The sequence below is a fragment of the Trachypithecus francoisi genome, unplaced genomic scaffold (assembly GCF_009764315.1).
Source record: "Trachypithecus francoisi isolate TF-2019V2 unplaced genomic scaffold, Tfra_2.0 Lachesis_group8, whole genome shotgun sequence".
Classification (NCBI taxonomy): domain Eukaryota; kingdom Metazoa; phylum Chordata; class Mammalia; order Primates; family Cercopithecidae; genus Trachypithecus; species Trachypithecus francoisi.
In genome coordinates this window covers 40707872-40733102 of record NW_022681473.1, presented here as the reverse complement: position 1 = coordinate 40733102, position 25231 = coordinate 40707872, and the positions used below count along the sequence as shown (strand labels likewise).

At 35.4% G+C, this 25231-nt stretch overlaps 1 long non-coding RNA gene across 2 annotated transcripts; it reads right to left on the bottom strand.

Moving 5' to 3' along the window:
• Positions 1-3961: 3961 nt before the first annotated feature.
• LOC117080081 lies at positions 3962-25016 on the bottom strand. Of its 2 annotated transcripts, XR_004435710.1 has the most exons (5): positions 24914-24999; positions 18435-18505; positions 13674-13732; positions 12951-13016; positions 3962-5362 (listed from the first exon to the last, which is right to left on the bottom strand). It is a non-coding gene; the product is annotated as an uncharacterized LOC117080081 (long non-coding RNA). The 2 variants fall into 2 exon arrangements; XR_004435711.1 differs by lacking the exon at positions 18435-18505 and having other exon boundaries at positions 24914-25016.
• Positions 25017-25231: the final 215 nt, after the last annotated feature.

Genomic DNA, 25231 nt, shown 5'->3' with positions numbered 1-25231 from the left:
TGCTATTATATAGAAAACATATTTTTCTATTATGACTTCAATATGATGCAGAGAATAAGGTTTCTAATAATTACGTTTTAGGAAGTGATAGCTCATACTTTAAAATCTCCCAGAGAGCAGTCGCAAATGCTTGTGTAAAGTAGGCAAGTCTTGGTAACACTCTAAAGCTGTTTTTTTCTGTGAGAGAAGGTTAGCATTACAACATATGTAACTGTCCATTGAGAACCAATAATAAAAAAATGTCTGCGTTGTTATCACAATTACTACAATTGATGGAGTAAAGCAAATTGTTAAATAAGAAGAAAAAAACGCATCTTTTTATACATTTAACATATCAACTTGTTCTCTTTGCTTTACAAATTCATATGGTAGACATTATTATCCTTATTTTGGAGGAAACTGAGGCATATAGAAATTATATAACTTGAACAAGATCTCAAAGCTTGTGTTTGGCTTGAGTGCTATAGAACAAGAGAGTTGTCTTTGTTTTGTTTAATTGGGTATACATACACCTTTGCAATATCTAGCTCAACTGTTGTAAAATCATTGCCAATTGTATTGGTTAAGGATCTCCAAAGAGACAGAACCAATAGAATATATAGAGGATAGATAGAGAAATATATAATAGATGATAGATAGGTAGATTGATTGATAGATAAGAAGGGATTTATTGAGGGAATTCTCTCACAAAATTATGAAGGCTGAGAAATCCCATGATACGTTGTCTGCAAGCCAGAGAATCAGGAAAACCAGTAGTGTGACTGAGTCCAAATCTGAATGTTTCAGAACAAGGAAGGTGATGATCAAACTTTCAGTTTGAGGCTGAAGGCCTGAGAACTCTGCACCTCACTGGTGTAAGTTGTGGATACTAAAGGCCAGAGAACCTGGAGTTCTAATTCTCAATGGCAGGGAAGAAAAGAGCCCCAGTTCCAGAGACAGATGGACAATTAGCCTTTCCACTGCCTTTTTTGTTTTATTCAGTCTTTTTGTTCTATCAGAGCTCTCAGCTGATTGGATGGTACCCACCCACATAGGCCGAAGGTGGGTCTTCTACTCAGTTTGCTAGTTCAAATGACAATTGCTTTTGGAAAGACCCTCACAGACATACGCAGATATAATGCTTTGCCAACTACTTGGGGGTACCTTAATAGAGTCATTGACACCTAAAATTAACCATCACATAAATCATGATATATCTTAATATGAATGTAATCATGAATGTAAACAAAATGCCCACATTCTCTATTAGATATATTTACAAAATTCTAGCATATAATCTCTCTATAGATTATTATACGAATAAAAATACAGAATTAACAGTACATTTTATAGTGAATAAAAATTAAATAGAATTCATCTGTGGATATCATCAGGGGTTCATTGGTCTATTTTGGTGGCTCCCAAAGGCCAAAGGGTCAATGGAGGATCAAGGATGTTTTCACCGGCCTTTTGAAAAACAAAATATTTTTAAAATGTGACACACATTTGGTTATTTTATAGAAGAAAAATTCTTCATTGTGTTTAACAACTGACATTAATAAGTAGATTACTGCAAGTTGGAATTTTAATATGTATATAAAAATCTAACATTTATTGACACTCATTTAATGTAATATATACTTTATGGGCTATTACTCATGAAATCTTCACAATTAATTATATAATGTGGAGGCCACCTTTTTGGACTGTGAGAATTGGAGTCACACACCAGGAATCATAGAGCAGAGCTGCTATAATGTCTGAAGACATACCTCTAGAAATTTGTAAATGAGAAAAATAAATTTCTGCTTGCATGATCTCTGTTAATTTCACTATTATTTTACTGCAGTCTAAAGTTATCATCCCTGAAAAAAGTAGTTATCATTTATTTGACACATAAAAAGCCTATGCAAAGAGTTGAAATGACCAAGATCACACAGCTGATAGATACACATCTGGGATGGAAATGCAGATGCCTATAATGTTGAGACAACAGCACATATAGTCTTCTAATGGTTTCCCATTCTACACAAATAAGAATAGAAAGGTAAGTAATAAAACACATGTTTCTACTGAGTGGAGTAATTTTTTATAGGTTAATATTTCGTTTTCTCTGCATTTTCCAGTTAATGTATCACTTATTGGATTACTATACAAGACCTATCATTGTTTAGAAAAAAATACATTTCATATGCATTATTTTTTATTTTTACATCTCAATCTGAACAAACTTTAGTCCTACAGTTTAAAACAAAAATGGATTTTTGTATTAGTAAAAATAATGTTTCATATAAGCAAAATGTTTCAAATTTTTAGACAATGTCAACAGCAAATTCAGTCTTAAATATGTTTTACTTATTACTCAAGCTTTCAAGGAATTTAATGATTTAGAAATGGTATTTTGACATTAATATTTTTAACAAAAAAATAAACATTCAAACATGTTTAGCAAATTATAAAAAATGTAGTCTTGCATTTTTTGCTGCCAAAACTGCTATAAAATTAGCAACTTCTCATTTTTTCATATTCTTATAAGTATTCTGCAATAGGTCTTCTAGAAAAGAGCTGAAGTTATATTCATTGGTATGTTTGAATCTGGGTCATGATTTCTTTGTACCTGAACTATTTTTTGGCATAGTTCACTAAGTTACCATGACAGTATGAATTTTAAAAATTAAACACCTTTTTAGAGAGTGTTTCTATTGTTATTAATACAATTATAGTGACTAAGAGCATTACATTGAAGTGAAATTGATTTATATTTAACTCCAAGTGTACTGGCTGTGTGGCTTTGGGCAAAGTATTAAGGCTCTTATATAAGCCTTATTTTCTTCATCTGTAAAATTGTGATAACAGGACAATTTACTATACGATTGCACTGTGTGAATTAAATGAGAAAAATACACAAAAAGTTTTTGGCCAGGAACTTAATGAGCTCCTAGAATGTGCAGAGGCCCAAGAAACAGGGAATTCAAGATAGGGAGACATGAAGTATAAATTCTAGGAAGATGTAGAAAAGAAAATCCAAGGACATCAGCTCTGAGGAGGATATTATCAGTCACCCATTCAGGTGAGAGTAGTCCAGAAACCTGGGTGAGGTCTTCATGAGAACGTCATTGGTAGAATAACTGATAGTTATGAAAATATTTCTATGTTTACAGTTACGAGGGAGAGTCTGAGGAGGCTGAATAATGCACATATAAAAACCTAGGAGAATGGGACATGAGGGTGATAGTCATATTCTGATCTTGGGCAGGGATGGGGGAGAAAGGAATGCAGGACAACCTTTCAGATGTACAGCTTGAAGGAGGGTTGTGTGACCCCAGTGGGCTTGCTTGAGGGAAGCTGTGTAAAAATTCACCCAGAACTTTCGCTCCTACTAGCATAGCTAGTAAATTGAAACTTCATATGATTTTTAAAAAGCAGAGACAGTGTGTCTTTAGTTAAATAACAAAGCCTACTAGGTTGCTTTAATCTCAGCAGATACCATGATCTGGCAGAAATAAAGAATAAAGAAACCTGCTTTGCTACATAAAAAATTAAAATGCAATATAGCAGCTGCTGAAATAACATGTGTAAATCACAACAGAAATTCCAAAGCGATTAAAACCAATTGCAAGTGATAGAGAAACTTTCATGGTATAGATGTTTTGAAGTTGGGCCTTGGTATAGAAAAGTAAGATGGGTAGCAGGGCAGATAATCAGCATGTGCACAGGTAGCAATGAGGAAAGGGAGAGAGCAGGTAAGCGAAAGATACAGATTTAGTGAGAAGTAGGTAAATGATGGAATGAGAATAACACAGTAGATTGATTCCTGATTTTAAAAGACTGCTCCAAAATAATGAACTTTGCTTTAGGAGTTATACATGATATAAACGTTATGCACATGTACCCTAGAACTTAAAGTATAATAATAATAAAAAAAAAAAAGAAATGAAATGCTTTTAAGTTAGATAAAGTTATTCTCAAAACAGATGTTTTAGAAAGACACTAACTTTTCTGACAGTGTTTAAATTGTATTGGGATATAAAGCATCACGAGTAGCAAAGGCAAAAGAAATTAAAAACAGAATTAAAAACATATGTATTAGTTATTAGGATTACCATAGCAAATTGCCACAAATAGTGGCTAAAAACAACAGAAGTCTATTCTCTCAGTGTTGGAAGCTAGCTGTCTGACATAAAGGTGTCCATGGACCATGCTCCCAATGAAGAGTCTAGGGATGAATTCTTCCCTGTTTCTTTCTCACTTCTGCTGGTTCACAGCAATACCTGGCAATCATTAGCATTACTCCAATCTCTGTGTCAATCTGCATATGGCCTTCTCCCCTGTGTTTACGTCTGTGTCTCTTCTCCTCTTTTTGTAAGAACACTTGACATATTGGATGTAGGGCCTAATTTAGTCCAGTAAGACTCAATCTTAACTTGATTACATCTGCACAAACCTTACTTCTACATAAGATTATAGTCTAAGGTTCTGTGTGGACATAATATTTGGAGGAGTGTGCTATTCAACCTACTGTAGTCATCCCTATGTCTCTCCCAAAATTTGTATCTGCTTATGTGCCAAATTTATTCTCCTAATCCTAACATCCCCATTTTTTTTTTTAGCTAATTCCAAAATCTCATCTAAATATCATCAACTCAAAATGTTCCAAATCTCATTATCCAAATAAACCTAAGTCATAGGTGCTGGCTAAATTTCATCTGCACTTAATGATATAACTATTTTTGCTACTGGTCCTTGTTGTTATAACTATATAACTTAAATTGTCAATAATTAATAAAAATAGTGCAAAAATAGATTTTTGGTGACTTATGTCTGGTGGGATAATACACTAAACACAAAATAGTATATGCTGTGTAATTCCATTTATATAAAGTTCAGAGCTAAAAATACTAACCTGTACTGATAGAAGAATGATTACTTCTTTGGGACAAAGGCATAAAATGGAAATATAAGAAATATAAGGGAGACTTCAGAAGCGAAAGAATTTTTTTTTTTAATCTTGAGTTGGGTAATAGTTACAGAAGTGTATACATTTTTGAAAATATGCCAAGCTACATAATTAAGCTTTGTGCATTTTCAGAAATTATTTAAAAATAAGTCAGCCAGACACAGGGGTTCATGTCTGCGATCCCAGCACTTTGGGAGACCATGACGGTCAGATAGCCTGAGCCCAGGAGTTCAAGACCAGTCGGAGCAATATGGCAAAACTCTGTCTCCACCAAAAAAAGAAAAATTAGCCAGACATGGTGGCACATGCCTATAGTCCTAGACACTCAGGAGACTGAGGGGGGAGGATGACTTATCCCTGATGGCGGAGGTTGCAGTGAGCTGAAATCATGCTGCTGAACTTCATCCTGGGTGGCAGAGCCAGACCCTGTCTCCAAAAAAAAAAAAAAAAGAAAAAGAAAAAAAGGTTGAAGTAATACATAAAGTTTTAAAAGTATAAATATTCAATATGAAAACTTTTCTCAGTGCATTCAACAAACTTAACAAATAAGAGATGCATAAAAATTTGTGAAGCAAACAGAGGAGGAGCAAGTGTAAATGATTGGTAGAAAGTCATACTCTAGAAAAATTATTCTTCATATTGCTTCACAGAGCATTTATTTGCAGCAGAGAAAATATGTCTATGGTTTATGAAATAACTTCAGAACATCATTTATTAGAACCCAGTTCAAGTACCATTTACTGATATTGGAACACATATTTATCTGTTTAATATATTTTTATTTCAGACATGTATGTCACTTTAAAATTTTCTCACTTATGTAATTTTTCATTAACCCACAAACTTTCTGCAGTGATAGTATTAAAATGAGAACCTTTTCAGTATATATACTAACATTATTCCATTAATATGTATCGGAAAAATTCACTTAAAAAGTCTGACAGCATTTGTGCTAAGTGACAGTGAGGATGTAAATATAAAGTTAAATCCTTAAACTCTTCGTTCCTATGTTTTATTCCTTCTCAAAATTGATCTGATAACTTTAAGGAGGTCAGGATTGAGATATAGGATACAATTGGCCAATTCTATTAAATATATTTTGAAAATTCAATATTTATTCAAGTATGTTTAATAAAGTAAACCTGGCTTTATTTAAAAACGTTACTTGTTAAGTGAGTTATTCAGTAAAACTTTTATTTTTTTTAATTTTTTTTTTATTTTTTTATTTTTTATTATACTTTAAGTTCTAGGGTACATGTGCATGACGTTTATATCATGTATAACTCCCCAATGCAATCCCTCCCTCCTCCCCCCTCCCCATGATAGGCCCCAGTGTGTGATGTTCCCCTTCCCGAGTCCAAGTGATCTCATTGTTCAGTTCCCACCTATGAGTGAGAACATGCGGTGTTTGGTTTTCTCTTCTTGTGATAGTTTGCTAAGAATGATGGTTTCCAGCTGCATCCATGTCCCTACAAAGGACGCAAACTCATCCTTTTTTATGGCTGCATAGTATTCCATGGTGTATATGTGCCACATTTTCTTAATCCAGTCTGTCACAGATGGACATTTGGGTTGATTCCAAGTCTTTGCTATTGTGAATAGTGCCGCAATAAACATACGTGTGCATGTGTCTTTGTAGTAGAGTAATTTATAATCCTTTGGGTATATACCCAGTAGTGGGATGGCTGGGTCATATGGTACATCTAGTTCTAGATCCTTGAGGAATCGCCATACTGTTTTCCATAATGGTTGAACTAGTTTACAATCCCACCAACAGTGTAAAAGTGTTCCTATTTCTCCACATCCTCTCCAACACCTGTTGTTTCCTGACTTCTTAATGATTGCCATTCTAACTGGTGTGAGATGGTATCTCATTGTAGTTTTGATTTGCATTTCTCTGATGGCGAGTGATGATGAGCATTTTTTCATGTGTCTGTTGGCTGTATGGATGTCTTCTTTTGAGAAATGTCTGTTCATATCCTTTCCCCACTTTTTGATGGGGTTGTTTGTTTTTTTCTTGTATATTTGTTTGAGTTCTTTGTAGATTCTGGATATTAGCCCTTTGTCAGATGAGTAGGTTGCAAAAATTTTTTCCCATTCTGTAGGTTGCCTGTTCACTCTGATGGTAGTTTCTTTAGCTGTGCAAAAGCTCTTTAGTTTAATTAGATCCCATGTGTCAATTTTTGCTTTTGCTGTCGTTGCTTTTGGTGTTTTAGACATGAAGTCCTTGCCCATGCCTATGTCCTGAATGGTACTACCTAGATTTTCTTCTAGGTTTTTATGGTATTAGGTCTAACATTTAAGTCTCTAATCCATCTTGAATTAATTTTCGTATAAGGGGTAAGGAAAGGATCCAGTTTCAGCTTTCTACTTATGGCTAGCCAATTTTCCCAGCACCATTTATTAAATAGGGAATCCTTTCCCCATTTCTTGTTTCTCTCAGGTTTGTCAAAGATCAGATGGCTGTAGATGTGTGGTATTATTTCTGAGGACTCTGTTCTGTTCCATTGGTCTATATCTCTGTTGTGGTACCAGTACCATGCTGTTTTGGTTACTGTAGCCTTGTAGTATAGTTTGAAGTCAGGTAGCGTGACGCCTCCAGCTTTGTCCTTTTGACTTAGGATTGTCTTGGCAATGCGGGCTCTTTTTTGGTTCCATATGAACTTTAAAGCAGTTTTTTCCAATTCTGTGAAGAAAGTCATTGGTAGCTTGATGGGGATGGCATTGAATCTATAAATCACCTTGGGCAGTATGGCCATTTTCACGATATTGATTCTTCCTATCCATGAGCATGGTATGTTCTTCCATTTGTTTGTGTCCTCTTTGATTTCACTGAGCAGTGGTTTGTAGTTCTCCTTGAAGAGGTCCTTTACATCCCTTGTAAGCTGGATTCCTAGGTATTTTATTCTCTTTGAAGCAATTGTGAATGGAAGTTCATTCCTGACTTGGCTCTCTGCTTGTCTGTTACTGGTGTATAAGAATGCTTGTGATTTTTGCACATAATTTTGTATCCTGAGACTTTGCTGAAGTTGCTTATCAGCTTAAGGAGATTTTGGGCTGAGACGATGGGGTTTTCTAAATATACAATCATGTCATCTGCAAACAGGGACAATTTGACTTCTTCTTTTCCTAACTGGATACCCTTGATTTCTTTCTCTTGCCTGATTGCCCTAGCCAGAACTTCCAACACTATGTTGAATAGGAGTGGTGAGAGAGGGCATCCCTGTCTTGTGCCAGTTTTCAAAGGGAATTTTTCCAGTTTTTGCCCATTCAGTATGATATTAGCTGTGGGTTTGTCATAAATAGCTCTTATTATTTTCAGGTACGTTCCATCAATACCAAATTTATTGAGCGTTTTTAGCATAAAGGTCTGTTGAATTTTGTCAAAAGCCTTTTCTGCATCTATTGAGATAATTATGTGGTTCTTGTCTTTGGTTCTGTTTATATGCTGGATTACGTTTATTGATTTGCGAATGTTGAACCAGCCTTGCATCCCAGGGATGAAGCCCACTTGATCATGGTGGATAAGCTTTTTGATGTGCTGCTGAATCCGGTTTGCCAGTATTTTATTGAGGATTTTTGCATCGATGTTCATCAGGGATATTGGTCTAAAATTCTCTTTTTTGTTGTGTCTCTGCCAGGCTTTGGTATCAGGATGATGTTGGCCTCATAAAAAGAGTTAGGGAGGATTCCCTCTTTTTCTATTGATTGAAATAGTTTCAGAAGGAATGGTACCAGCTCCTCCTTGTACCTCTGGTAGAATTCAGCTGTGAATCCATCTGGTCCTGGACTTTTTTTGGTGGGTAGGCTATTAATTGTTGCCTCAATTTCAGAGCCTGCTATTGGTCTATTTAGGGATTCAACTTCTTCCTGGTTTAGTCTTGGGAGAGTGTAAGTGTCCAGGAAATTATCCATTTCTTCTAGATTTTCTAGTTGATTTGCGTAGAGGCATTTATAGTATTCTCTGATGGTTGTTTGTATTTCTGTGGGGTCGGTGGTGATATCCCCTTTATCATTTTTTATTGCGTCTATTTGATTCTTCTCTCTTTTCTTCTTTATTAGTCTAGCTAGCGGTCTGTCAATTTTGTTTATCTTTTCAAAAAACCAACTCCTGGATTCATTGATTTTTTGGAGGGTTTTTTGTGTCTCTATCTCCTTCAGTTCTGCTCTGATCTTAGTTATTTCTTGCCTTCTGCTAGCTTTTGAATGTGTTTGCTCTTGCCTCTCTAGTTCTTTTAATTGTGATGTTAGAGTGTCAATTTTAGATCTCTCCTGCTTTCTCTTGTGGGCATTTAGTGCTATAAATTTCCCTCTACACACTGCTTTAAATGTGTCCCAGAGATTCTGGTATGTTGTATCTTTGTTCTCATTGGTTTCAAAGAACATCTTTATTTCTGCTTTCATTTCGTTATGTACCCAGTAGTCATTCAGGAGCAGGTTGTTCAGTTTCCATGTAGTTGAGCGGTTTTGATTGAGTTTCTTAGTCCTGAGTTCTAGTTTGATTGCACTGTGGTCTGAGAGACAGTTTGTTATAATTTCTGTTCTTGTACATTTGCTGAGGAGTGCTTTACTTCCAATTATGTGGTCAATTTTGGAATAAGTGCGATGTGGTGCTGAGAAGAATGTATATTCTGTTGATTTGGGGTGGAGAGTTCTATAGATGTCTATTAGGTCCGCTTGGTGCAGAGATGAGTTCAATTCCTGGATATCCTTGTTAACTTTCTGTCTCGTTGATCTGTCTAATGTTGACAGTGGAGTGTTGAAGTCTCCCATTATTATTGTATGGGAGTCTAAGTCTCTTTGTAGGTCTCTAAGGACTTGCTTTATGAATCTGGGTGCTCCTGTATTGGGTGCATAGATATTTAGGAGAGTTAGCTCTTCCTGTTGAATTGATCCCTTTACCATTATGTAATGGCCTTCTTTGTCTCTTTTGATCTTTGATGGTTTAAAGTCTGTTTTATCAGAGACTAGGATTGCAACCCCTGCTTTTTTTTGTTCTCCATTTGCTTGGTAGATCTTCCTCCATCCCTTTATTTTGAGCCTATGTATGTCTCTGCATGTGAGATGGGTCTCCTGAATACAGCAGACTGATGGGTCTTGACTCTTGATCCAGTTTGCCAGTCTGTGTCTTTTAATTGGAGCATTTAGTCCATTGACATTTAAGGTTAATATTGTTATGTGTGAACTTGATCCTGTCATTATGATATTAACTGGTTATTTTGCTCGTTAGTTGATGCAGTTTCTTCCTAGCCTCGATGGTCTTTACATTTTGGCATGTTTTTGCAATGGCTGGTACCGGTTGTTCCTTTCCATGTTTAGGACTTCCTTCAGGGTCTCTTGTAAGGCAGGCCTGGTGGTGACAAAATCTCTAAGCATTTGCTTATCTGTAAAGGATTTTATTTCTCCTTCACTGATGAAGCTTAGTTTGGCTGGATATGAAATTCTCGGTTGAAAATTCTTTTCTTTAAGAACGTTGAATATTGGCCCCCACTCTCTTCTGGCTTGTAGAGTTTCTGCCGAGAGGTCTGCTGTTATTCTGATGGGCGTCCCTTTGTGGGTAACCCGACCTTTCTCTCTGGCTGCCCTTAAGATTTTTTCCTTCATTTCAACTTTGGTGAATCTGGCAATTATGTGTCTTGGAGTTGCTCTTCTGGAGGAGTATCTTTGTGGCGTTCTCTGTATTTCCTGAATTTGAATGTTGGCCTGCCCTACTAGGTTGGGGAAGTTCTCCTGGATGATATCCTGAAGAGTGTTTTCCAACTTGGTTCCATTTTCCCCCTCACTTTCAGGCACCCCAATCAGACGTAGATTTGGTCTTTTTACATAATCCCATACTTCTTGCAGGCTTTGTTCATTTCTTTTTCTTCTTTTTTCTTTTGGTTTTCTCTTCTCGCTTCATTTCATTCATTTGATCCTCAATCGCTGATACTCTTTCTTCCAGTTGATCGAGTCGGTTACCGAAGCTTGTGCATTTGTCACGTATTTCTCGTGTCATGGTTTTCATCTCTGTCATTTCGTTTATGATCTTCTCTGCATTAATTAGTCTAGCTGTCAATTCTTCCACTTTTTTTTCAAGATTTTTAGTTTCTTTGCGCTGGCTACGTAATTCCTCCTTTAGCTCTGAGAGGTTTGATGGACTGAAGCCTTCTTCTCTCATCTCGTCAAAGTCATTCTCTGACCAGCTTTGATCCGTTGCTGGCGATGGGCTGCGCTCCTTTGCAGGGGGAGATGCGCTCTTATTTTTTGAATTTCCAGCTTTTCTGCCCTGCTTCTTCCCCATCTTTGTGGTTTTATCTGTCTCTGGACTTTGATGATGGTGACGTACTGATGGGGTTTTGGTATACGTGTCCTTCCTGTTTGATAGTTTTCCGTCTGACAGTCAGAAGGACTGTCTGTTGGTCTGTTAGAGATTGCTTGAGGTCCACTCCAGACCCTGTTTGCCTGGGTATCAGCAGCAGAGGTTGCCGAAGATAGAATAATGCTGAACAGCGAGTGTACCTGTCTGATTCTTTCTTTGGAAGTTTCCTCTCAGGGGTGACGCCACCCTGTGAGGTGTGGGGTATCAGACTGCCCCTAGTCGGGGATGTCTCCCAGCTAGGCTACTCAGGGGTCAGGGACCCACCTGAGCAGGCAGTCTGTCCGTTCTCAGATCTCAACCTCCGCGTTAGGAGATCCACGGCTCTCCCCAAAGCTGTCAGACAGAGTCGTTCGGGTCTGCAGCGGCCCCGCTCTTTCCCCTAATGGACTGCAGCTGTGCGCTGTCCGCAGCGGTAGAGTCTACAGAGACAGGCAGGCTTCCTTGAGCTGCTGTGAGCTCCACCCAGTTCCAGCTTCCCAGCGGCTTTGTTTACCTACTTAAGCCTCAGCAATGGCGGGCGCCCCTCCCCCAGCCTCGCTGCTGCCTTGCGGATAGATCGCCGCAGACGGCTGTGTTAGCAGTGAGGGAGGCTCCGTGGGCGTGGGACCCTTCCGGCCAGGTGTGGGATATATTCTCCTGGTGTGCCTGTTTCCTTAAAGCGCAGTATTGGGGTGGGAGTTACCCGATTTTCCAGGTGTTGTGTGTCTCAGTTCCCCTGGCTAGGAAAACGGATTTCCTTCCCCCTTGCGCTTCCAGGTGAGGCGATGCCTCGCCCTGCTTCAGCTCACGCTGGTCAGGCTGCAGCAGCTGACCCGCACCGATTGTCCGGCACTCCCTAGAGAGATGACCCCAGTACCTCAGTTGTAAATGCAGAAATCACCGGTCTTCTGTGTCGCTCGCGCTGGGAGTTGGAGACTGGAGCTGTTCCTATTCGGCCATCTTGCTCCGCCCGTAAAACTTTTAAATAAGAAATTAATTTAAAATTTTTACAAGTGTAAATATAAAGCTGTGAAACAAGACAAAAATGGTAATGGTTAACTAAGATGATGCAATACATTCTAATGTGGAAAAAAATGATTTTTTTTTTTTATTCCAAGGTGATGAATTAGAGGCCTTTAGCATGCATCAGCCACTTGGAAATAGCAAGATAGTGCATAAAGATATGAAAAGGGAAAAGGGAACCCACCAGAATTGTTGCAGGGAAGCACAAAGAGATCCAAGAAAAGGTTAAAAATCAACACAAAGAGATTTCTAAAGCAATTCAGGAAATGACAGAAGAAATAAACATCTTAACAGAAAAGATGAGCTTCTGGAATTAAAAAGTCAGAGTTTTCTAAACTCACTTAAGAAATTTCAAAATACAAATGAAAGCTTTATCAATAGACTAGGACAGGCAGAGGAAATAATTGCAGAGCTTGAAGATTAATCTTTCAAACTAATCTAGTTAGGGAAACATAAAGAAAACAACATTTAAAAACATTAAAGTCATTGAGAAATATGGGATTATGTAAAATGAACAAATCTATGAATTACTGGCATTTCTGACAGAAGGAGGAAATTGTAAAAAAATTAGAAAACATATTTGAGGGAATTATTCAAAAAAAAAAATCTTGTTAGATAAGTATACATCCATATACAAAAAAATCCAGAGAACACCTTTGAGATATTATATATGATGAACATCACCAAGGAATATGATCACCAGACTGTCCAAGGTCAACACTAAAAAAAAAAAAAAAAAAAAAAAAAAAAAAAAATTAAAGGCATATATCAGATGATGCAAACTTTAAACCAACAATAGTGAAAAGGAACAGAGAAAGGTATTACATAATAATAAAATATTCAATTAAACAGGAAGACTTAACTATCTTAATATATACTTACCAAACACTGGAGAACCTAGATTCATAAAACAAGTACTTCTAGACCCCAGAAAAACTTAGAAAGCCACACAATAATAGTGAGGGATCTCAACACACTGATAGTGTTAAGCATATTACTGAGGAAGAAAACTAATGACAAAACTCTAGACTTAAACTCAACACATGGCCAATTGCACATAATAAACATCTACAAAATACTTAACCCGTCAACTGCAGAATATGTATCTTCGCATCTGCACATGGAACATACTCCAAGGTCGACCACATGGACCATAAAATAAGTCTCAACAAATTCAAAAAAAATTGAAATTATACCATTATATGCTCAGACCATAATGGAATTTAAATAGAAATCAATGCCAAAAAGATCTCTCAAAATCATACAATTACATGGAAATTAAACAACTTGCCCCAGAGTGACTTTTGGGTAAACAACACATTTAAGGAAGAAATACAAAAAGATTTTGAAATAAATGAAAATAGAGAAACAACATACCAAAATCTCTGGGTTGTAGTCATAGCAGTGTTAAGAAGAAAGTTTATAGTAGTAAACACCTGTTGCAAAAAATTAGAAAGATCTCAAATTAATGATCTAAGATTGTTATGTAGAGAAACTAAAAATGAAAAATAAACCAACTCCAACGTTAGCAGAAGGAAATAAAAAAACTAAAATTAGAGAATAAGATAATGTAATTGAGACCAAAACTCCATACAAAGAGCCAATGAAATCAAAATTTCTTTTTTAAAAAGGATAAATTGACAGATCATTAGACACATTAACAAATAAAGAAGAGCCAGATAAGCACAATCAGAAACAACAAAGGTGACATTACAACCAAGCCCACAGAAATATAAAAGAACTTCAGATACTATTAACAACACCTCTATTCACACAAACTAGAAAATCTGGAGAAAAGTAAATAAATTTCTAAGATGGATTCAGATCCAAATTTTACAAGATACACACAAAAAAAGAGCTGGTACCAATTCTAGTGAAACTATTTCAAAAAATTAAGGGGGAAGGATTCCTCCTAAACTCATTCTATGAAGCCAGCATCACTCTGATATGAAAACCTGGAAGAGAAATGACAAAAAAAGAAAAAAAAAACTAGAGGTCAATATCTCCAATGAACATGGACACAAAAATCCTCAACAAAATACTAGCAAATCAAATCCAGTAGCACATCAAAAATTATTTCATAACAAATAGACTTTATTCCTGGGGTGTAAGTTTAGTTCAACATATACAAATCAATAAATATGATTCACCACATAAACAGAATTAACGCAAACCATATTATCATCTCAATAGATGTGGAAAAAGCTTTTGATTGAATCCAACATTTCTTCATGTTAAAAACCCTCAACAAACTAGACGTTGAAGGAGCATACACCAAAATAATAAAAGCCATTTATGACAAACCCATAGCCAATATCATATTGAATGGGCAAAAGCTGGAAGCATTCCCCTCATTCACTGGAACAAGACAAGTATGCTTAATTTCACCACTTCTATTCAACATACTACTAGAATTCCTTGCCACAGCAGTCAGTCAAGAGAAATAAATAAAAGGCAACCAAATAGGAAAAGAATTCAAACTGTGTTCTTCACTGATGATATGATTTTATACATAGAAAATCCTACAATCTTCACCAAAGGCTCCTGGAACTGATAAAAGACTTCAGTAATGTTTCTGGATAAAACAAATCAATGTAAAACATCAGTTCTGTACAGGAATAACTTTCAAGCTAGGAACCAAATAAAGACACACACTCACACAACCTGGAAATATATCTAACCAAGGATCTACAAGAAGAGCTACAAAACACTGCTGAAAGAGATAATAGATTACACAAATAAATGGAAAAATATTTCATGTTCGTGGATTGGGAGAATCAATATCATTAAAATGGTCACACTTTCCAAAGCAATCTACAGATTAAATTCTATTCATATCAAATTACTGATGTCATTTTTATACAATTAGGAAAAAACTATTCTAAACTTCATGTGGAATCAAAAAGAGCTCGAATAACCAAAGCCTCAGGAAAACGAACAAAACTGGAGGCTACTATAAGGCTATAATATCCAAAACAGCATGGCACTGGTCTAAAAACACATCAACCAATGAAACAAAAGAGAGAATCTACAAATAAAGTTGCACACCTACAGCCATCTGATCTTCCAGAAAGTTAACAAAAATAAGCTATGTGGAAAGAGTTTTCTATTGAATAAATGATACTGGGAGAGCTGGCCCAGCTGTATACAGAAAAATGAAGCTGGATCCTTAAATTTTACCATATACAAAAATTAACTCAAGATGGAGTAAAGATTTAAATATAAGACCTTAAACTGTAAGAATCCTAGAAGAAAACCTAAGGAAACACCATTCTGGGTATTGGCCTTGGGAAATATGGCTAAGTCTTCAAAAGCAACTGCTATAAAACAAGAATTGACCAGTGAAATCAAGTTAAACTAAAGAGCTTCTGCACATCAGAAGAAACAGAGCAAATAGACAATTTACAGAATGGGAGAAAATATTCACAAATTATGCATATGACAAGCATCTAATATCCAGAATTTATTTATAAAGAACTTAAACAATTAAACAAGAAAAAAATCAACCCCATTAATTTGTGGGCAGAAGACATAAGCAGACACTTTTCAAAAGAAGACATACAAGTAACTGACAAACATATAAAGAAATTCTCCACATCACTAATCATTAGAGAAATGCAAATCAAAACCACAATGAGATAGCACCTCCTACCCATCAGAACGTCTAAAACATCAAGAAACACCAGATGCTGGCAAGGCTACAAAAGAAATGAAATGCTTGTAAACTTCTGGTGGGAATGTAAATTAGCCTCTGTGGAAAGCAATTTGGAGATTTCTAAAAGAGCTTAAAATAGAACTACCACTGAACCCAGCAATCCCATTATTGAGTATATATATATATATATACAAGAAAATAAATTATTCTACCAAAAGGACACCTGCACCCATATGTTTCTAACGGCACTGTTCACAAGAGCAAAGACATGTAAACAACTTTGGTATCCATCAAAGGTGGACTCGATGAAGAAAATGTGTTTCATAACACCATGGAACACCATGCAGCCATAAAGAGAATGAAATTATGTTCTTTGCAGCAACATGGATGCAGCTGGAGGCTATTATCCTAAGTGTATTAACACAGGAACAGAAAACCATATAACACATATGCTCACTTATAAGTGGGAGCTGAACATTGGGTTCTCGTGGACATAAAGGTGTTAACAATAGCCATGAGGGAGCACTAGAGTAGGGAGAGAAGGAAAGGACAAGGGCTTAAAAACTTCCTATCTGATACTGTGCTCACTCCTCAGCATCACACAATGTACCCATTTCAAGTGTTCACTTTTAGTCAATGATCAATCATTCCGGGGCTTGTCAATAGAATGTGTTCACGCTTAGAATGTTGTATAATTCTGGCAGTTACCTTATTGTGGATGCAATAACCACAACTTGCAATTGTGGAGTAATATACTAAATAAAGATCCAGAATAATCAAATTTTGGAGGATCGTATAAGATATACAAGAATACACTTGTTTTCATCATTTCACAGAATTCATTTATTCTCATTAAGCTATTTTCTATCTTCGTTTATTCTCTTTGCCACCTATAAGTTTCTGCAGCAGTATGTGTCTTTTTGCTAGATAATAGTTTCAATTTTCTTTAAGTTTAATTAGAAATTTCATTGAGATGGTTAAATGTCGTTTTTTGCCAATTTTCCCCTGAATTCAGCTAGCGTCTAAGAAGCGATACACAGAAGGATAAAGCACTTGATAATTTCCTCAATATAAGAACTGTGATCTGCTAAATACTGATAGCTATAGTGAAAATGGTAAAGACCTGTAGGACTGGTTTTCAGACTTTGATGTGCATCAGAATGCTTGAGAAGACTGAATGTTAGTTTTAGTTCTCCAAAATATCCATCCATACCTCCTGTTTTCTTGCACCATTCCTTGCATTACATGGGTTAATTAGGGTCTTCTAGTGAACTGATGTTAAAATGAAATTATAGGTACAAAATAGACATTGAAGGAAAGGGCTGTACAGATGAAGAACAGAGAGTCAAAGAGGGGCAGGAAGCATTCAGACTAAGATGTAAGAGTGACCCCAGTGAGGGGTAGAGGTGAGGAAGTATTTGATATGAAGAGTCTCAGACTGCAGCAGAGTTCTAAAATGCTTTGGCCAAAGTATTACAGTGGGCCAAAATTGCCTGTTAAAGGTCTTGCATCTTGAAGAAATCTGCCTCCTTTAGTACACCTGCTCTACTCAGTCATTGGGTAGGAGTAGTCCTTACGCAAAAGTGAGTCCGGATGCAAAAGCAGAACAGTTGAGGCCATCAGTTAACCTTGCTCCCACAACAGGAGATCTGAGTGGAACATTTCCTTGGCCAACACAGCTTGTCAAAACACACATTTCTGGGCTCCACTCTGAAGAGTTCCTGATTTAGTAAGTCTGGAGGTGGGCCTTGGGATTTGCATTTTTAACAAATTGCATGTACTGCAGATCCAGAGACCATATTATGTTCAATGATTATAAAAAAACTTATTTGCTAAACTTACTTCTTAGGATATCTTGGGGTTGAAACTTAAATATATATGCTAAAATAAAGCCTTTTTTGTATATAAAGTTTCTCTGGAGCTTGACCTCAGTAAAATATTGAATAGTTCAATGAGTGTGAATGTTAGTTTAGAAAAATGCGTAAGTTCTGCTGAGATGAAACTGCCTTAACAGCATTTGTCTAGTGCAAAAGAAAAAACCTGGGACTCTTTTCTTGCTTTGACTTACTTCTCAGAAGAGAAAACTCAAGTTTTCTTTGTTATATTTTAATAGTTAACATCCTGTATATTGAAACAATACATTGAAAATTCAAAATGCATACAGGAACCATGGGTTGGAGTGAGATTATGCGTGGGGAAAACATTATTTAATTAATAAAATCTGCTAATCATGCAGACCAAAATTCCAATGTGTTGTGTTCATAGTTGGTAAAATAAATAAATAAAATAAAAATAAAACTGTCACAAGGATTCTCTTGCATAACAAAGCATTATAAGGAATAATTCAGATAATCAATTATAATATTTAGGACTTTGGCAATAGGCAATGTAATTTTACTCAGCAATATTGGGGTAGGAAAAATAAAGACCTAGCATCTGAGACAAGAATGAGAACAAACAGATTGAAAAACAATGAAACTTACCACCTATTAGGCAACACAGGTACTCAATGCTCTTCTTACTGCTTAAACACACGTACTCAAGTCTCTTCTTACTGCTTAAACAAATGGAATATTAAAGCAAGTGTGCAGTCCATCCCCAGAATCAGTGGGGCACCCAAATGCTAGGTCCAGTAGAAGGACTTATGCTATGAGTACTATCTCAGAACTAGAATTGAAGGAAAGAGGGAAGGAAATGTGCTAGTAACATTAATTCAACCCCATTAACCAGCAAATCAGACAGTAAACAATGAGCAGAGGAGAAAAATCACCTGTAGAAAGAAAGTGGGCTCTTAAAAGCTTTCACTAGAAGCAAATACATAAGCAATAACTGAGACTATCCTACAATTAAGAAGAAGGTTCCTAAGACTAGCAGAAAATATAATAACAAAAATATAACCAAAAAAGTACAAATTTTATTCAAGGAAGAGATGAAGCATCAACCAGGTATTATTCTATAATCACACAGTTTAAGGCCTATCAGTTTGTTCATTGATTTGTTTTTAGTGAATGAGTTTCAAAACTATCTTCAAAACAAATTGCATATTTCCTGTGACTCATAACACAAAAATATGGGTAGTAAATGGTAAAGTTTTCACTCTGGAATGTAGGAACGCTATTCTTAGTTTTGATTTATTTCAGAAAGTCTAAGTGAAGAAACTTCTGCATTATGGCTTTATGTTTGTAAGTTTATATCCAAGTTCATTGATGTAAATAAGATGATATTTTAATACAGAAATATAAACAAAGTAAATTCAACTGAACTCTCACCATAAAGTTTTTTAAATATTGAAATTATGAAAAGTCAAAGACTGCTAAGAGCCATGAGTAGCTGAAGAGGAAACAGGATTCTTCCATAGGACTTACAGAAGGAGCTTGTCCATGCTGACACCTTTACTTAAGACTTCTAGTCTACCCTAATGTGACAGAATGCACTTTTATTGTCTTAAACAATTTACTTTGTGGTACTTTGTTATGGAAACCCCAAGCAACAAATACAGATTTTGGTACCAGTCATGGGTACTGTTGTAACAAATACCTAAACATGGTTAATTGGTTCTGGCATTTTGTAATGGCAAAGACTGAAAGAATTTTGAGATGCATGCTGGAAAAAGTATATATTGCCTTGAAGAAATTATTGTCAGAAATATAACCATTGATTTATATGAACAATATATATATGAATAATATAATTTATATGAATAATATAACCAGCAATTTTGATGAGGCCTCAGTTGAAAGTGAAGATAGTAAGGAAATCTCCAATTTTCTTAGGGACTACATACATCATCAAGAACAGTATGTCTCTAGAAATACAAACATTAAGGGTGCTTCTGGTGAGTTCTCAGAAAGAAATGAGTAGCATGTTATTGGACATCGGAGAAGAGGCAATCCTTGTTAAAAACTTTCAGAAAATTTGGCAGAATTAATAGACAGTGTTGGGTAAAAATTAAAATTTGAATATTTAGTTGACAAGATTTCCAAGCAATCTGTGAAAAAATATGTTCTGTTTTCTCTTTGCTGCTGTTAGTAAAATGTGAGCAGAAAAAGTCAAATTGAGGAACACACCATTAAATAAAAAGAAACAAGAATTTGATGATTTGAAAAATCTCCAGCCTATCCATATTATAAAAGATGTTAAAGCATACTCTACAGAGAATGCCTAGAACCTTCAGAGAGAGCATAATGCTGTTACAACTTTCTTTCAGACTTAGTCCCTAACATTTAAGTCTTTAATCCATCTTGAATTAACTTTTGTATAAGGTGTAAGGAAGGGATCCAGTTTCAGCTTTCTACATATGGCTAGCCAATTTTCCCAACACCATTTATTAAATAGGGACTCCTTTCCCCATTTCTTGTTTTTGTCAGGTTTGTCAAAGATCAGATGGTTGTAGATGTGTGTATTATTTCTGAGGGTTCTGTTCTGTTCCATTGGTCTGTATCGGTACCAGTACCATGCTGTTTTGGTTACTGTAGCCTTGTAGTATAGTTTGAAGTCAGGTAGTGTGATGCCTCCAGCTTTGATCTTTTGGTTTAGGATTGTCTTGGCAATGCAGGCCCTTTTTTTGGTTCCATATGAACTTTGAAGTAGCTTTTTCCAATTCTGTGAAGAAAGTCATTGTTAGCTTAATGGGGATAGCATTGAATCTATAAATTACCTTGGGCACTATGGCCATTTTCATGATACCGATTCTTCCTTTCCATGAGCATGGACTGTTTCTTCCATTTGTTTTTGTCCTCTTTTATTTCTTTGAGCAGTGGTTTGTAGTTCTCCTTGAAGAGGTCCTTCATGTCCCTTGTAAGTTGGATTCCTAGGTATTTTATTCTCTTTGAAGTAATTGTGAATAGGAGTTCACTCATGATTTGGCTCTCTGTTTGTCTGTTATTGGTGTATAGGAATGCTTCAGATTTTTGCACATTAATGCCAGAAAGTAGAACAAATTATGCAACAAAATTTTCACTGTAGAAAACGTTAAGCAATCTCCAGAAAACAAGGAATAACTAAAGGAGCATACACAAACTTTTACTCTTGAAAACAAATGGCACTAATATTCTTACTAATGGTCAGCATTAACTCTGGAGATTATTTCCTTAATCGTTGCCAAGATGCTAACAATGAGGACTATGGACTTAGAAAAAATTATGCATTGATTAATAGGACTGAAGATAGTTTAGAAAGCATTTTAGAAACAACCATTTCTCCTCTTATATTGTATATGAAAAAACAGAAGTTCAGAAACAGTAAGTGACATATCCAAGATGCAACAGAGGGGTATGGCAAGAAAGAAACTGAAATCCATGACTTCAAGTGAGGCCTTTCCTTTTGAATAATATTCTACATTTGGAAGAACAAAAGCTTTGGAGAAAGTTGCTATCATGGGAATAGCCATCTAACATTCATAAAATAAAATGGGAATAATATTGGAGTTGAATATGACTGTTTAAGAAATTAATAATGTTTGACTAATAATAGCACTACTGCCTCTATATACAACTTTATTTCAAAGATGCCTCACATGTATTCAAAGAACTATATTTAAAATAGCAAAAACATATTTATAGAAACTTTTAGATATATAATTGTCAACAGTATTTTAATAAGAAAATCTTGTAGAATATTTCTCTATGCCAATTTTTGTGATCAAGAAAACTAACAACCTTTATTCGCATGTGGTATGTAAACAAACTTGAAATTTTACTTCATATTTGCATATGGTATGCGAAAGACATAAATTGAACAAATTCCTAATGAATCAAATTAAAAATAGTCTTTAATTATGTGATGCACACTACTTCCTTTGACTAGCCCATGCATGAAAAATTAAAATTTACAATAGCATTGTAAATGTCTCATTCAATGAAGAAAAATAAACAACAGTTGAATTATATAAATTGGAATCATTTCTGGAATAGAAACACATTACCATTGAAAGTTTAGGTAGAGCTAGGTAATCTATGAATTAATTTCTAGTCTGCATTGTGAGTCAAAATGATTTGAGAATCTAGAATTTCATTCACTTTTGTCTCTTCTGGCACAATATTGAGATTCATTTTTTAACCCAAAATTTCATCCAATAGACATTTACATATATTCAAATCTCTACTAAATTAAACATACCCTATATAGATGCAAATGCAGGCATACAGATCTTTCTCTTGAATGTGGTTTCTGCTCGATCTCTCTCCTTTCAACAGGTAGAAAGGGTGTTCATTTTATTACCTAACTCGGTGGTAATCTCAACCTTTTTCATGACGTTGTCATCTTATATACTGATTACTCATAAATTTGATTTCCAGAATTTACCTCTGAGTTCCAAAACCAGCCATCCAAACATTCAATTAATATTTCCACTCCGGCATCAAATATTTCCACTTCAAAGGCATGTAAATGAAGTGTTGTTTAACTAAAACACTTCCCTGAAAACCTGGTTCTCTTTCACTGTTTTATGTATCACTCAATGCCACTGTACAGATTAAAAAGCCAGGAGTCGACTTTGAAATCTCCATATCTAGCACACCATAAAATATCAGATACTTTAATTATTAAACATCTATCTGATTTTTTACTCCACTACCTCATTATTTTTTTCATTTTTTTCATCAGTTTTACAAGATTTATAGAATACTCCACTACTTTAACACAAGAACTTGTCACCTCTCACCTGGATCATGGTACTATCATATTAAATAGTCTCACTCTTTTACTCTACAGCCTAATCAGCACAATTTCCACAGTGTTGCCAGCAATTTTTTTGTTTTCACTTAATAATTGCTGTTTTTTAAAAATGTGTAAACATATATGTAATTTTTTAAATGTGTAATTACACCATATGATTTGACAGTCTATTTTTCTTTCTTCTTTGCTTTTCTCCATACTCCCTCTCTTATTACATCTAAATCCACATCATTCCACTCTACTCATGTAGCCTATGTTAAAAAACTAGTACATATTGCACCCTTCCATGTCATTTTCCATGCAAAATTAAATATCTATACACACAAACATTCATGCATACTTTAGAAGTATTTATATTTAATTTTAGTGTTCTTTTAAAATTTACCATATAAAATTATATATTACATTTTTGCGTTTTCCTAAATAATATGTAGGTATTGCTACAAATTAATTTATACATCTCTAATTCATTATTCTCAATGACTACAAAACATTTCCTGGGTTAAGTGAGCAGAAATTTATTCAGGCTTTTTAATTGACACATCTCCATGTTTTTCTACTTATTATCTACATTGTGATTTTTTTCAAGCTTGAACCCAATTATATCTACCTGACTCAACCTCTGACCCACAAAACACAAGGCCTGTGTATTTTACCTCTACCTACCTCTGAAGCCTCATTGACTCCTGTATACCTTTGTACACTTTGAGTTACACACACACACAGACACACACGTGCCTACACCATTCATTCGGTATCTTCTCTTCCTAAAGAATTGAGCTTTTTGTTACATATTAAGGGATCTTTTGTTTCATTTTTCTAAATAACATATTATCTAGTTAAATGTCCCCCAGAGCACCAAACATCAGAGTATTGCAATTATTATTACTTATTATTAATGTAATATTACATTAACTTGTGGTTTTTGTCATTGTCTGTCTCCTTGATAAAACTGTAAGTTTCACAAGTCCAGGAATTTTTTTCTGCCTTTTAGTTTTATATTTATTTCAATTTCTTTGTTTTTTTTTTTTTTTTTTTTTTTTTTTTTTGAGACAAAGTCTCACTCTGTCATCCAGCCTGGAGTGCAGTGGTGTGATCTCAGCTCACTGCAATCTCCCCTTCTTGAATTCAAGCAATTCTCGTGCTACAGTCTCCTGAGTAGCTGGGACTACAGGTGCGTGCCACCACACCCGGCTAATTTTTGTATTTTTGGTACAGACGGGTTTTCACCATGTTGGCCAGGCTCGTTCCAAACTCCTGACCTCAGGTGTTTTGCCCAACTCAGCCTCCTAAAGTCCTGGGATTACAGGCATGAGTTGCTGCGCTGGGGCCATTTTAATTTCTTTACATCTCTAGTACTTAGTACAAAACACTGAATATACTAGCTGTCAGTATATTTGATGAATAAATTATAATAAATACATAAAATAAGCACAAAATAAGAATTAAAATATTATGATTACTGAAAATATAAATTGATATTTGAAGAAAAGTTAGAAGAAATAGATTAGTTTCAATATTATATTGAATATTATAAACATTTGCAATTACTAAACATAAATTGGCTTTTGAAGTTTCTTAATAAAAAAGAAGCAGCTTGAAAAAAAAAGTTAGTTCTTTAGACTAACCAAAGTGAACTTTATATTATAGTACTTCGATGTAAAATAAATGTTTCTATTTGGTACTTAATAAGTTACAATTTTCTTGAAATTTTTTAACACTTTTGAAATTAATATCCATTAGAAATCATGGCAATAATCATAATTACAACACTTACGAATTCCTACTTGATGGCTGATATTGTTTTATGCACTTCACATACATTATATTATAAACTCTTTACATACCTCAAAGGACAAAATTTCATTTTAATGATAGTGATATGATGGTACATAGAAATTAATGTGGCCAACTTCCTAGAGCTAACAACTAGAGAAGGCAGAATGTTTAATCTTCCATTTAATAAACTTTAAAAAAAATTAATAATAAACAGCTTAGAAAAATCCAAAGATGATTCTCAAATGGTTTATGCTCTATTTCAAATCTCCTCACTGCATATTTATTTTTCTGCTAAGCAGTTTAAGACACTGTTTCAGTATCTACTGCTGAATCATAGATCTTCCAAAACTTAATGGCATAAAACAAAACTATTTCTCATGATTTTATGCAATGACTATGGATAGCTGAGTGGTTCTCAGTTCCTTGCTTCATCAGATGGGGTTATTAATTCAGCTGCATTAAGGTGATAGCTAGACCAGACTGAAAGGTTCAAGAAGGCTTCACTTACAGAGCTATTCCACCAGGCCTTTCTACATGGGCGCTTTGCTTCTTTACAGCTTGTTGGTCTCAGGAAAGTTGAAGTTCTTATGTGGCAGCTGGTTTCAAAAAAAGACCGAAAGTGAAAGCTGCCAGTCCTTGTAAGAGCTGAGCATGGACCTGAAGTTTCTATTGGATGAACCGCATCACAAGGTCAATCTGGACTGCAGGCGAAGCCAGTCCAGATCCCAGGGAAGGAAAAATGAACTTTTCCACTCGATGAAAGGGAGAGGAAGATAACTGTGTATGGCTGTCTTCGGGGACTATAGCTCAGTTACACACCTATACT